Genomic DNA, 14,412 nt, shown 5'->3' with positions numbered 1-14,412 from the left:
ATTTGGCATTTTTGTTTTAATTGTCTGCAGTCAGCGGGATTGGTGAAAGCTTGTCTTTACAACTGAGCAATTCCAACTTTGCTTGTGTCATTCAGGATGTCTTCCCGTGCTTTAGAACTTCAATAAACGTGCACAAACAATAGTTTCTTCATGTTAAAAAACAAAACTGTTTTCATATATAAAAAAAAAAAAAGAAAACAGAAGCTCTCTAGTCTGTTGTATGCAATAGCAAACAAGTACAGCCCTGCACGCATAGGCGTACACCTTGCAGGCCTCGCACGAAAATGGCGGGGGTGGGGAGGGGCTCAAAAGGAAGACGAGGAGGATCGCCCTCCATGGTAAGGAGGAAAACACGTGGGAAAAGGGACTTGAGAGTAGATCCAACGTCGTGCCCCTAGCGGTGAAGTTGAGAACTCAATTTTCTTGGGTACAACATTAATTATTTGGGCGTGTTTCTGACCAAGCATTAGGCTATGTCAGCCAATCGCTGACACAGCAGAACGCTGTGTCAACGTTTGGGGGCATGTGCATGTTATTAGTTCAAAGGCAGGCTGCTTCTCAAAATATGTCCCACTACCCCCAGATTTGACCACACCAGAGACCCAATGCCACCGGTGGAAGACTTTTAAGCACTAATTACTCACCTGAGTCGTGCGGCATAGTCTGTCTCGATGGATGACCGATCCTTGATGAATTGACTAAAGTTTTCTAGAAACTGCAAACCTTGATGCGTGTGGACCGAGATCTTGTCATACTGATCCTGCAAAGACACAAGGAAGGAAGGGAGGTCAAGAGACTGGACGTGCTAAAAAGGCATGAGCAAGATCAAAGTCCAAGAATATGTTTTGCGTGAATGGCAAGAAAGGAACAGTACGTGGGTCCCTTATTTTTGCTTGAGGTACACCTAAGCAGTTCTCATGAGTTGTGAATGTGAAAGCATGCAAGCCGGTCGTCTGCTCCCTTTTTCATCTGCTGCGTACTTTTCGTCGCACGTCAGCGCACGCGCTCCCCTGGTGACCTTGAACGCTCCGTGTTAACGACGCGTTGATAGACACGCAGCACCATGGGGTGAGCAGTCGTGGAAACTGACGAGCGCACTAGCCAATGGAACCGAAGGCTATCGCGAAAACTAGGTGCCGTTTTTGCGCTTCAAATTGATGACGTCAGCTCGCTCCATGAGACAGTTAATGGTTTCACATTAATAAAAGAGACTGAAAGTTGGACTTATTGATATGCATCGCACAAACACATGGATGGCTAAAAAATTTAGACGAGGACGAAGGAAGGGTAACAGACTAAGCACAGTTGCATTCTTCCTCACTCTTTCTCTAAATTGCCGTGGAGTCTATTTGTGTCTTTAAAGAGCAACTTTACTCAACTTCCTAGACTTTGCTGTTACACTACGGTATTAAACTTTGGTTTCATTGATTTACGGCAAAATCAAAATGATGTGTTAAGGAGAGGCGGTAACCCTGGCTGTGGTAACGACGGGAACCCCACTTTCGTACCACAATGCACACGATAGACAGAGACTCACGAGCCAAGGCCGCTCAATTTTTCTGCACGTGCACAGGTCCACTCGAGCAATAAAAATGTTTTCAAGCAATCAATTCAACCTCCCCTCCCTTCCCCTCGAAACTTTGTTCAGTGTGGCTCCAGGAGCAGCTGAGGCACTGACGGCATGCTACAGAGCTGACGGTAGCAATTTTTGAAACCAGTTTTAGTAGGGAACTCGGCGTCATTTTGGAATAATATAGCGTTGGTAATGTGTCCTACTAAATAAAAATGTAATTTGTTTTTATTTGCACCCCAAGCCAAGTTGCAAAAACATGTGACATTAAATAAACAAAAACACTCAACCTCCCTCTTCCCCCCTCCCCCCCCCCAAAAAAAAAGTTTTAATTATTTTCGGATAGTGTCAAACAATCCAGCAACACACTGGAACAGGCAAAATTAGAACTTTAGTGTGACAACACGTCTTTCAAGACATGCCTCCACCAGGCTCATTTCTTCCGCCATTGTGGAATTACATTATATTCATTATTGACATTCAAAAAACAATCTTTATTTCGAAATATCAAAACAGGGCCCGGAAATGGCAGAGACAAGCACTCCGTCCTCTTATCCTTCCAACCAGCTGTACTGCGAGCGAAGAGGAAATCAGGAGGCTGTTATCTGTTATCTATGTGACGTCATTTGTTGCCACTTTCGATGCACGGGCGGAATGCGGAGAACAAGTCGTCTGCTTCTTGCGCAGGAATGGCGGTGACGTCAGAACGACACCAAGCTCTTATTGGCTGATTGAAAAAAACAAAAATAGTGGGTAGACTTTAATGCTTGATGCCTTAAGGTCTACCCAGTACTTTTTTAATCAACCAATAAGAGCTCGGCGTTGTTCTGACGTCACCTGCGCAAGAAGCAGACGACTTGCGCAGGTGACGTCATAGGACGCTAAACATACCAGTCGGAGACGCATTCCAGGACTTCGAGGAATATATTATCGAATGCCCGGACAGGTTGGCTTTGGTGCTTCGATGCTTCATCGAAACCCGGATGATCACTCCCGAGGAAGACGGAGATGTAGAATGCGCGGGAATGAGAAGTCCGCACGTTACTGTGTTACGACACTCTAGTTTTGAGGAAGCAAGAAACAGCAAGGATGCACCAGGTGGCCATTTATGACGTCATCGACTCACCCGGGAACTTCAAAATCCGCGTTCTTGCATTTTGGGGTGATATGTGTAGGGATAATTTCCAGTCGTTTGGGGCAATAACAATTTATATATTTGGATTGTCATTGGCTTTCTTTTTTTCTTGGTTCATCATTCGTCAAGCGTTCCCACTCCCTGCCTTTCGAGCAGCCTGCGTCAGACCTTATCTGGAGCAGCGGTGGGCGCGCGAGCGAAGAAGGAGTCACCGGGAGACATTCCGTGTCCGGCCGGCCCACTCACGGACCTCGCCCGGACGTCGATATGACAACCATTAAAGCGAACAAAAAGACAAAAGGCGCCGCCATTTCTCTTTGCGTGCGTTTGCGCGTTGGCGAGGAAGCAGGAAGGCGGCGCGCCTGCGTGCAAGATTGACGAATTATAGGACGCGACTGGGAACCAAGCCTTCCCACTGCAAGAATGATGCAAGAACGAGGCAGCGTCATTCGCGCGTAACTCGCAAAAGCGTCCTCCAAGTTTTTGTGAGAAGCTGTAAGTGATCCAGTGAAACGCGAGCCGAGACGCAATTTACGGAAAGCGCGTGATTGGAATATTCGCAATGACGTAACAAATCTCCGTGCAAAGGCCTCAGACACTCACAGAAAGTAACGGAGTCGCTCTCTAATTTCTGCCGAAACATAGACCAGACGTCGAGGCGTGTGCTGCTGACCAAAGGCTCGAAGTCAAACGGGGAAAAAAAAAGACGATATTCGAGCAGTTTCGCTTTGATTCGGACATTTGCGCACCGGACATTAAATTCAAGATGCTCGCCCACGCACTTGCACCGCTACTCTTTCCTTCTTCCTTTTTTTCCCCGTGACTGGAACGGCCTTCTTCACCCTCCACTCCACTCCACTCCACTCCACTCCATCCATCCATCCCCTCCATCCCCCCCCCCCCCCCCCCCCCCCCCCCCTTTTCCGCTGTCGTCACCAGCCCATCAGCCTATGCGGAAAATATAACCATTCGTCTTTCACTCTCAGGACTGGTGGCACGTGTGAATGATTGTTTCTGTAACCCCACCGCTAGTGTAATGCCCTCAGAAAAGGGTATCTTTAAGGTAATAAAGTGAAATCTATTTGCTACTTCGAAAAGTAACTGCGACTCAACCAAATCACACACACACAAAAAAAAAAAAATCAATTAAGAAGCAAGCTAAGCTGCTCCCGTAATGCCGTCCGCTCTTTCCAGTTTAGCAGAGCAAACTGTAACTAATTACATTAAATACTTCGAATTAGCATTTGCAGCCCCGGTTACGGGAGACTGCTACTACTCTCCCATGGATTTCAGAGTGTAGTCAGACTATTCCCCAGAAGAACAACCATGTTTTCAAATATCAGAAATAATTAAAAGTAGGAGAGAACACGGACAGCACTTCCTCGGAAGACGTTCTGTCCTTTTATGTTTAATTATCTACGAGGATTTTACGCTACCAACGCGCTCGTCTCAGAAAAGAACAATGTTTCAAGGCACGAACTTCTCTTCCGTCGACAGAAACAACCGAGCGCGCGATAACCCAAATTCACCGAAGGAGAAGTACAAGCGATCTCGGCCGACCTGCGGGGCGCACCGAGCGCCACGGTTCATCGCAGGCGGTGGGAACAGAATCGCACCCTGCCGGAATCCGGGGGGGAGAACAAAGTCAACGCAGACGAGATGGGCAGCCCATTCTTCACGGCAGACGAGGTCGCTCAGCCGGAACAATGGAGACGTGCAAAGACGGCGCGGCGGACCGAACACACTTCATTACGGTCCGGGAAAAATCAGGCGAGGCGGAGTTGGTGCCGAGACCGACCACTTCCGACTTCATCTCATGATTCCGGAAAGGAAAACCGATGTCACACGTCCTGTGGCAACGCTTATTTCCCAGCAAGGGGCGAAGAACAAGAAGAAGAGCGTAGCTCTGGGGAAGAGACGAAGAAAAATTCCAAGCCTGATGACGTCGTCATGCCTAAGGGCAAGTGACGCTGGCTTGCGCAAAGCACGTTCGTACATAGCTCCTGTGGCCGCACTAGTCTATGCAAAACAAGACGCCCACTTTTACGCCATCCAGCAAGAGGAGCAAGAAGAGCAAGGTTAATGGGAGCGACAGTCCCCGAGGGTGCAATGTTAAACATGCCAAAAAGTTCGTGGAATGCGAAGAAAGGAAGGTTTATTCGATTCCACTAAGCTGTGGCAGTCAGTACATTGGACAGACTGGGAGATGCGTCAACCACCGACTCAGAGAACATAACTTGGAAGCATCAAAGGCTTCAACTGAGTCGTATCAGTCCATTGTCGTTCACAGCCGCACATGCGATGACTGTACTCCTCATTTTTCTGATACTAAAATACTGGGCGGGCACAACAACATATTTGGGAGAGAAATCATCGAATCATGTGCCATGGGGACTGTTAACAACAACATTTCTGCACCTTCATTATCATTGACAAAGACAGAGGTCGAATTCTTAACACCAGAGATGACTAGAATATTGACACCTCGTCGTGACGCTACAGCTTTTTAAACTCTTATATTTATAGTACAATTCCCTTTTTGGACTGCAAACAAGAATAATTCTGCATTATCACTGACAATGACGAAGGTTGAATTCTAAGTAATCGAAAATAACTAGATTACTGATGCGCTTTTCAAACTTTTCTTTTAGTGTATTCCCTTTCCTTCATAACTAGTATCTTCTTTCCCTCTTTGAGAACGTTGAGACCCTTGGGGCGCGGTTTTATCGTTGTGCCATTCTATGTTGTTGCTAAATGAAAGATGTCCTGTTCCCGTCCTCGTCCTCTCTGTTTTATACTTTCAAGTTTTGTATGTAGCAAGAAAACGCACCATATGAAATGTAGAGGTTCTACTTTAGAAACTCAGCGACGCCACAGACGAGTCTGGAACCCCTAAAAATAAAATCAGCTAAATACATGAACCGATCTTCTCCAATGGCGCCTCGAGACCTCAGCCAAACACGGTCCACGACCGGTTCTGCACCCACACGAGGCGATGCGTACACTAAGCTCAAACACCGTTAACCCAGCGTTCCCACGACCGTAACGTTTAGGCCGTGATTCGTAAAATTCACGGAGCAAGGACCAGCTACGTTGAACTAGGTAGGTTACGCTGGGATAAGTTCTCTCGGGTTTATTTAAAGACCCCTTACATTTCTTTAATGGAATACGTCGCCAAAAAAGAAGGCGAAGGAGGTTATGAAACGTTAGGCTAGGCACGCTACGCCATCGAGAACCCGGCTGTTCTGGTTCGGAACAACAGGTTTACAAGAACCGGCATTAAAGTTCCGGAGAGGGACCTTCTTCCTAAAAAAAGTGAAAAACACGCGGGTAAGTTGGGAAACTAATTCCATTAAAAAGACAGGGACAGGCAACGTCCGTCAGTTTTCTTTTCTACCACTGTCAAAATTATTATTTCTTCTACCTCAGTCGTACGTTAAATTCATTACGGCGAATTTTCACTAGCTCGCCTGCGCACTGGCCGTATTTTCGTTAAAACACACACCGTCTCTCAGATGGTGCGTGTGCTTGTTTCTTTTTGTTATTTGTTCCCAGTCTCGGATTTTTCGTTACGGGGTTTCTTCCCGAATCCTTGAAGGCTCCGAGTGGAAGCCTCGCTAAGCCAGCTCTCGACTACATTAGGGTGTGGGGAGGACCGCCGTAAAGTCGGGAAGCGCGAAGCGTGCGAGATCGGACACGTACGGTCTTCCAGAGCTCGACCAGGTAGTGGGTGCCGCCGTTGCCCAGCAAGGACGCCGCGCCCGCGGCAGACACGGTCCGAAACAGGTCCGGCCGCGAGACGGACAAGCCGGAGGACGACGACTTGGCCAGGCCCACCATGGCAAACAGCACGGCACACCACCACCCGACGCCGCCGCACTATAGACCGGCGGCAGGGAGTTCCGAAGCGAAGGTTCTAGCACCGGGAGGCACCAGGGCCCCGCTCTGAACGGCACTCGTCCCTCTCCGGTTCTAGATCATCGCTGAGCGACCCCGACACACGAGCGAGAGAAGGGAAGAGCGGTGCAGCTCATCTCTCGTCGAAAGCACAGGCGCTCCCTCGCTGCGGCTCGGATGCAGATGGCCCTGAACTCTCGGACGCACGACAACAACCAGGTTCGCTGGCAGAGGTCCGCAGGTAATCCCAGTGTATCCGGGGGCCCTTGGAAGACGCCTGGCACAGTGCACAAGGAGCGACGGCGGCGATGCGCAGCACACACGACGCGCGCGAGCACTGCGGGGCCCGCCGGCCGGTTCTCTCGGGCTCGCCCACTTTCCCCGGCGGCTTTGGCGCGGTGGAGGCTGGCCCCCCTCGCTGGATTAACCGGGGGAGAATGTACGGAGCGGCGAGAAAAGAAGGCCGCCGGCTTCTCAGACGCGTCCCGTCACCCTCCCGGCTGACGTCGAAATGGAAAGGGGGCCCCACTGGTTCCTCCAGCGGCACGGCGGCATTTTTGTGGCCTCTCGCCCCTGCTTATATCACCGACCCGGTGGACGGAGAGGATGACCCCGGGCAATCCACTCCTCCGGCACTGCGTTCATGCCCCCCCTTGAAATGGCTGCGTCGCCCATTGTCCACTCGGCTGAATGCCGTCTAGACGTAACCTCGTACGTTTTAAGCTCCAGGCGCTAAAAAGTTGCAGCAAATGCCGGAAACCAATTGAGGAGTGCTGCCCTCCTCACCTCGTGGCTATCGTGGCCTGCGGGTCAAGCCATCAGGTTGTGGGGCGATCTTTCGTTGGCCACCGATGCTCGGTCACGCGTCCGAGTTGGCGAGAGAACCTGACGCGAGTCCAACCACTGAGCCCCATTAATTTGCCGTTGCCGCTGCCGGTGTGACCTTTCGGCCACACCGGCAACATTACAAGGACAAACAACATCTGAAGACACCAGAATGGGTTCTCCGTTCTTATTTTCCAAGTTTTCCAGCGAAAGTCATCGTAAGTTTCATCGTAACTTAAGAAGCATTTGATCAGTTAAATCGTAACTAATGGCAGTAAATTCCTTCCACGGGTTACTTTACAGCTCCACTGGTTTTCGTACCAGAACGCTCTCGTGCGACCAGATCGAACCAAATAGATCAGGGGTCTCAAACTCAGTTCAGTGTGGGCGATAGGCCACCTCCGATATTTCGAGGGCCAACAGAGGGGGGAAAAAAGGGGAGGGGGGATTAATAAAAAAAAAAAATATATATATATATATGTATAGTGCCAAATATGTTAAAACGTCATAAGGGTAGATTTAAGTTTCCAAAGGAATCGAATGAACCACAAGGGGCCATTATTTGTGGCGCATGCAGCGCTCGAGACATGGGAACGGGACCTCGCAGCCACGGGACACTTGAAGGCCGATCTCCCAAAGAGACGCGGGTCGCGTGTTCAAGACGATAAAGCAATTACTGCAAGGGTGCAAGCGAGCTGGACAAGAATGACAATAATAATCCCCGCAAGAAGGAGGACAAAGGGCAAACACAAATCTCCAAACACAGCTGGGTGATTAGCGTGCGACCGAAAAAAACCCACCAGGTCCTGGTGTCGAACCATGGACGCCTCCATTTCCAGTGGAGCGCTCTATCAACTAAGCTAACCAGGAGTTAGAGCAAACGAATTTTATCAGAGGTCCCTGGTTCGATACCAGGACCAGGCGGCTTTTTTCGGTCACGCACCAGTGAGTTAGCTGTACTTGGAGATTTGTGTTTGTCCTTTACCTCTTTTGTTCCCCTCCTCCGGGGATTATTATTGTCGTGTTTGAGACCACTGGAGTAGATGAACGAGTCCGTCCGCCAGGCGCCGACGAAACCCGGGGCCTCCCGACGCGGTGGCGCCTCTGGCCGCGTCCGGTTGTTGAACCCGACCGACCTTGGCGCTCCGCGATGCCCCCTAATTGGACCAATGGGGCCCGTCGCCGCCCTCGCTATACTTCGGAGCAGGCCGGGGACCAGCTATAAAGTCTGCTAAAGGCTGGAAACTTCCCGAAGCCGAAGCCACGAGAGAATGAGGCCGATCAAAACGCAACAAAAGCGTCAAGTCACAAGCCACCAGTATGTTTGAACATGTTTCCCGGCGTATGATAGCTCCGACCAACCAAGCACCAAGAATCGCCGTCCGCACGATGCCATCTTCGTCTACCGTGGGAAGGGTTATGAGCGTGGGCGGAATATCGAAAGTCTCGCGTATGTCCACAACCCAGCTTCATTTCTTGTCCGAGTAAAAAGAGCTGGAAAGGTGCATAGGCGTCTCTGTTTGTGTCGCCTCTAACTACTGGCCCCGGAGTATGCCTCCCAGCCCGTGGCACTGGTCGGCTACAGAGCGAGCCAGAGCGCCAGGAGTCGACAGCGGGCACCACCTCCTATTTACCGTTCCAATGTTCACAAAACCATAGCCCAGCATGCGCATGTTCGCCGCTTCGCAAAGCGAGCAAAGCAAGCGCAATAGCCACGACTGCTGATAATGACACCATCGACGAGCCCGTTTTGGGAATGGTCTGTAGATAACAAGGCCTTAACCCTGGACGAGATCAAAACCACCCAGAGGCGAGAGAAGAAAGCCTTGCGCCCCCCCTTCCAAACGTCATCCAGGAAGTCAGCGTCCGCAGCATCGCCGCCAGCGCGTCACGCGGAGTCTCACAATGAGCGCGACGGAAGAAGGCGGCGACGCTTTGACTCTCGTCGAGCTTGAGGCTGGTCGGGGGGCCACCGACGATGACGTCATGCGCGGGCTTCGCCTTCTCATTGCTCAGATGAAACGCGAGAGTCCTCACTGACCGAACACGAGGCCCGGCCGAACGCTGGCCTCACGTGACGTGTCTAGCACCGGTTATCCGGACTTATCTCGCGGGGGGTTGCAACAGGCGCGTCACCGCCTGGATGTCGGCCAACGTCCTGTGACGTGTATTTGGACGCCACTTGACGGATGCTCCGATGCCCAGCAGTCGGAAAGGCCGGGCCGCTTCATTGGCGGTTCCGACGGACGTTTGCTCCGGGCCGTCGGGAGAGTGGCCAACGACCCGAAGGCCCACGGTCGTTGCACGCGTCACCGCTGCTGCCACCGCGGGGTACGACGGTCATCAGCGGCTTCTCCCTTCGGGGGCAACACGCAACGAGCGGGCTCACGGAAAACGTGAGCGCCGCACAAGGCGCACCCTGCGAGTGCCTCGCGGAGAAGCTCGCACCCCGGGGGAGCACGAAGCCTCCCTCGGGCAAAGCTGTCGCATCATCCCCGATGAGAGGCAAAACGGTGCTCCTCTAGATGGGCAGACTGGCGCAAGTGCGAGAAGAGTTTGTCGGACGGGACGTGGAAACACTTCCGAAAGTTCGTCGCGATACAAGTCAAAACAAACGAGCTCACGTCCGCTACCTCCCAACATTATGAAGTAAATACTACTACTACTACTACTACTACTAATATTAACTGTTGCATTCCCACGCTGCACTGCGAGTGCGGCTGGACATAATTTAGCGGATAAGCCTAAACATAAAAAAAAAAAAAAAAAAAAAAAAAAAACTTGAGAAGGCGGTTATATATTGGGGCGTAGCCATTCAACACGAAGGTGTTCGGAGCGGTTATTTCTGTCAACGTTAGTACAGAGCTGGTACCGCGAGTAATGATACTTCTCCCCGCTCGCAGTAGACGTCCGAGAACAGCGACACGACCCTCGGCGGCTTCGGAGCGAGGCCAGGCGCGGGCAGTACTTCCTCACCGTGCTGGCGCGCAGGCAGGAGCAGCTGTACCACGACACGAACGGCACGTCGACGACCACTGCCGGCCACACGAACGTCCAGTCCGCCCTGTCCGCACGAACGGCGCAACGACGCTGCATCGCCTCACGACAGCGAGTCGTCTTGCACGAGCGTCCCCCCGCGCATCGGGTGCCCGTGTGCCCGCGTAGCGCATCTCACGCGTGGATCGTCACACGCTCTTCCTTTTGCCGAGGCAGCCGGTACCCGCGGCGGGTTTCGAGCAGGCCGCAGGAATGCGCCCCACGCCCCGTCGGCCAAATGGGCGAGTCACGTCGACAGCGTCGTGAACTGCCTCGTTAAGGCTCGCACGATCCTCACGGGCACAGTCTTTAAGACCCGACCATATGGATGTATACGGACCGTAAACACTCAAACTGCCTTAGACTCCCAGTTTTCGGCCCAGTTTTCCAATAATAGACCTTCAGATCGGAAAAACAATATTCGTGGAACCACGCTAAAGCATATTGCTCCCGCCATTTTTCTTTTTTGTCTCGTCTAAAAATAAAAAGAAAGAAATGCAGTGACGCTTTTTTATTGCGGCTGATAGCACCTGCACCGAACGGTCGCCTATTCTTCCCCATTTTCTGCCCCTACTGAAAGGCGGTCATCAAAACCACTTATACTTCCTTTGAACTCGAGAATCGCGGTTAAAAAGCCGGCTAATTTCCCCCTTTCTGCGAAGAATCGTAACAGGTGTGTGCTCGTTTAATCTATAGGTTATTGGTCATTTTACCGAAGCGTGATCGTTTCAGACGAAAAAACAATGTTTTTTCTCTTAGAACCAAAATTTAAGAACGACTTGGCGCAGCGTACGAACTCTGCGCCCAACTTGATCGTAAGGTGACACCAAGTATATAGTCTGCTGGAGGTGCGCTCAATAATCGCCACCAATTTAGCGGTAGCGGTTCAATTTGGTGTTCGTCAACACTCAGCTGGAGCAACATGCAAGACAGCGTTCGCGTTAACCGTGCCGCGCAGTGTACGTTTGTTCTTCGTTTAGCATTGCAACATCTCAATGCAACCGATAGCTGCACACTTTTTATGAAAGGCGCGACGCGAACTCGATGCCAACTCAGCAGGAAGTTTCAGAAAAGGGGTCGCTTCGGGTGCTCCAAGCAGCTCGGGGCTTCGCACTGCGCATGCGCACAACTTCCGCACTCGCGCAGAGACTCCCCCAGCTGCTTGCGGGGACCCAAAGGCGACCGAGCAACCCCGACTGCTCGAAGGGGCACTGCCCCGTGACGTGACGTCAGGCCCAGCAGTTACGTGTACAATATTGTACGGGCCTCGGTCGCCTCTATCGATTCAATATCGCTCACATCTTCACCGAAGTTTTCCTCCTTCCGCGCACTTTCGGGCCGTGCCGTTTTCTGGGGGACGCGTACTTCACAACACACAACCTCGAGTCGCAGCGGGAAGATTGGGTCTCCAAAATGCGCGACAAACTCGCCCCCCCCCCCCCCCCCCCCCTTAAAGAAGAGAAAAGGATACTAAAAAAAGGTCACGTTTTTACGGGCACCTGGTTGTCAAAGGGACGTGCCTGGTGGCTGCATTCCACGGCACGCTTTTCACTTATTTGGTTACGTTCTGCCAGACGGGGGAGCAGGCAGGAAAGTGCATTCCTCCCAGAACCTGGCAGGCGCACATGTGGAGCGGCCGCGATAAAGCGATCCCATCTGGAAGACGAGGCCCGTGCATCACGTCATCGTCGGTGGCTCCCCGACGCGTCCCGAGCGACAGACGCGTCCGTGTTGGCGTCGCCGCGTGCGAACGTCCCGCTCGTTGGGAGACGCTGCACGACCGTACTGGCGGCGATGCTGACGCCAGCTTGGCGCCGAGAAACTGAAGGCACGGCCGGATTAAATCCGCGCGTTTTTTTTTTTTTTTTTTTTTTTTAATACGGTCTTTTCCGACACGAGAGAAAGCATGTGCATCTTTCTGCAAGGGGGCGCTGGCATCCCACTATTCTCACTGTTCCACGTAAGGAATAGGGTAGCAGGCTCCGCGATAGTTTGCAAACGAGTTACGCGTTCGCTTCTTTGTCGACTTCTCCTACTTGCTTCGACCAGAGTCTCTATAGAGGCTTCCAGGCAACTGTGCGTGGGCGCCGCAATGATCGGCCTTCATTTTTCGCTTCCCCTTATTCTGTTCGCTTCCCTTCATCAATAGGGAGTTTTCGCACACCGCGTTTCCTCCTCCGCTAAGCCGTCCGCAACGAAGGAGCCGCTACTGCGCCTGCTTATACAGATGTAGTCCGTTTCTCCGACCGGACGTTACGAGCAGCCAATCCAGCTGCGTGAACGGGCGAATCGCCCGTCACTGCGCCCCCCTCCTATGTCACGTATACGCCCCAAGATAGGCTCCCATGGCTCATCCGCTTTGCTCTGGGTGAAGCGGTGTAGAGATACAAATATGCACCCAACTACACGTAACCAGGTTTACGTGGAAGTCTCATCGCTATGCGAGAGGATCCTTCCTCTAATTTCGTAATCGGAAAAAGAAAACCACGACCAAAGGATGGACGCCACTCGCCAGCTAGGTTTCTGTTGCCCCAAATGACCTTCTGCTGCGAATCCACACAAAGCTCGCGTTTCGGACAATGACACTGAGGTGTCACAAGGTCAATAACCTGTCTCGCGACCGCAGTCTTGAAGTCAAGGCGACAGAATGAAAGATAACAAAAAGTTCTTGTGAAGAACTTTGCTCGGGATTCTGGTCCTCCGTTTGTTTTTACAAGTGTCTCAACCCGCCTTCTCCCTCCGTGTCCCAGGGAAACACGTGTCACCCCTTTCTCCCGATCGGGAGAGGGGCGCCACCACCCGGGGAGGTTTCCCGAAGGTTGCGACCTTGAGGACCGGTGGGGAGTTCTGGCGGGGACGCTCGGGGGAAGTTGTCACGACGCCCAACGACTCGTTCTGCTGAACGCGGCGGCTGAACGCGCGGCCGCTGCTTGTTTTCCGGCGGAAGCGAGGTTTCCTCGGAGGTTATCTGCTTCTGTTTGTCCCCAGTCCGCGCTTGCCCAGCGCTCGGAATGCCAAGGGTGCGTTGGCGCCACCGGATGCCGAACGAGTCTGCACCGCGCCGGTCTCACGCCTGTGCTCCGGCCCAGGGAAGGACGTCCACTTTTCCGGGAAAACAGGGAAGGGGAGACGGACGGGGCTCTATAAACATGCTTGTGGGGAAAGGGCGAGGGCTTCTTGCTTCGGAGACGACGATGTTCGGATCTTTGGCGTGGAACTGTCCTGCTCTTTAAAACACACAAATTATGCGTTTTATTATTATCTTCTGGACTTCGTCTGTCACGCCTGGCCACTACCACCACCATCCGTGACCATTACCGCCACCTCATCGTTCGGGTCCCGACGCCATTCCACGAAAAACACGGAAGAGCTAACCTCGCTGTCAGTGGCGTAGCTAGGAATTGTTTTCGGGATGGGAGGGGGGGGGGGGGGGTGACTGAGGTGGCTGGGATGCCCATAACTTGGGGTGCGGAGGGGGAGGGAGTCAAAATGCATGAGGGGGGGGGGTGAATAAGCCTCCCCCCTGACTAGGCCACCGCTCACTGTTACTGGTCCGTTATGGCTACACCCATGCACAGCTGCTGAAAACGTCTACTGCAATTCACATAAGCATTCACTAAGTTTTGTTTTTCTTTTCTTCTTAGAATTGAGAGCCTTTCTCAAGCCGCTCCGCAGTGCCTTCTCCCTATGCGGCGAAGCGAGATGCACAACATGGCTATGTCTATGCAGCGAGAGTAGCTTCTCCGCAGTACGCCAGAGCGCGGCAAGAGGAGACCTCAACGAAGCCAACTAACGCCGACCGTACAAATCGCGAACAACGAGACGTACGACACAACTTTTAAGCACGTCTTCACTGCTCGATGCGAAGAGGGAGTTGAAGAGTAGGCGACTCGAAGCAATGATCCAAAGTCTCGAAAATTCACACAAGTGCTACCTCTGGTCTTCGTCA

Source organism: Ixodes scapularis, unplaced genomic scaffold (genome assembly GCF_016920785.2).
Source record: "Ixodes scapularis isolate PalLabHiFi unplaced genomic scaffold, ASM1692078v2 PGA_scaffold3__209_contigs__length_174095766, whole genome shotgun sequence".
In the NCBI taxonomy this organism is placed as follows: Eukaryota; Metazoa; Arthropoda; class Arachnida; order Ixodida; family Ixodidae; genus Ixodes; species Ixodes scapularis.
This window is presented reverse-complemented; position numbering follows the sequence as displayed.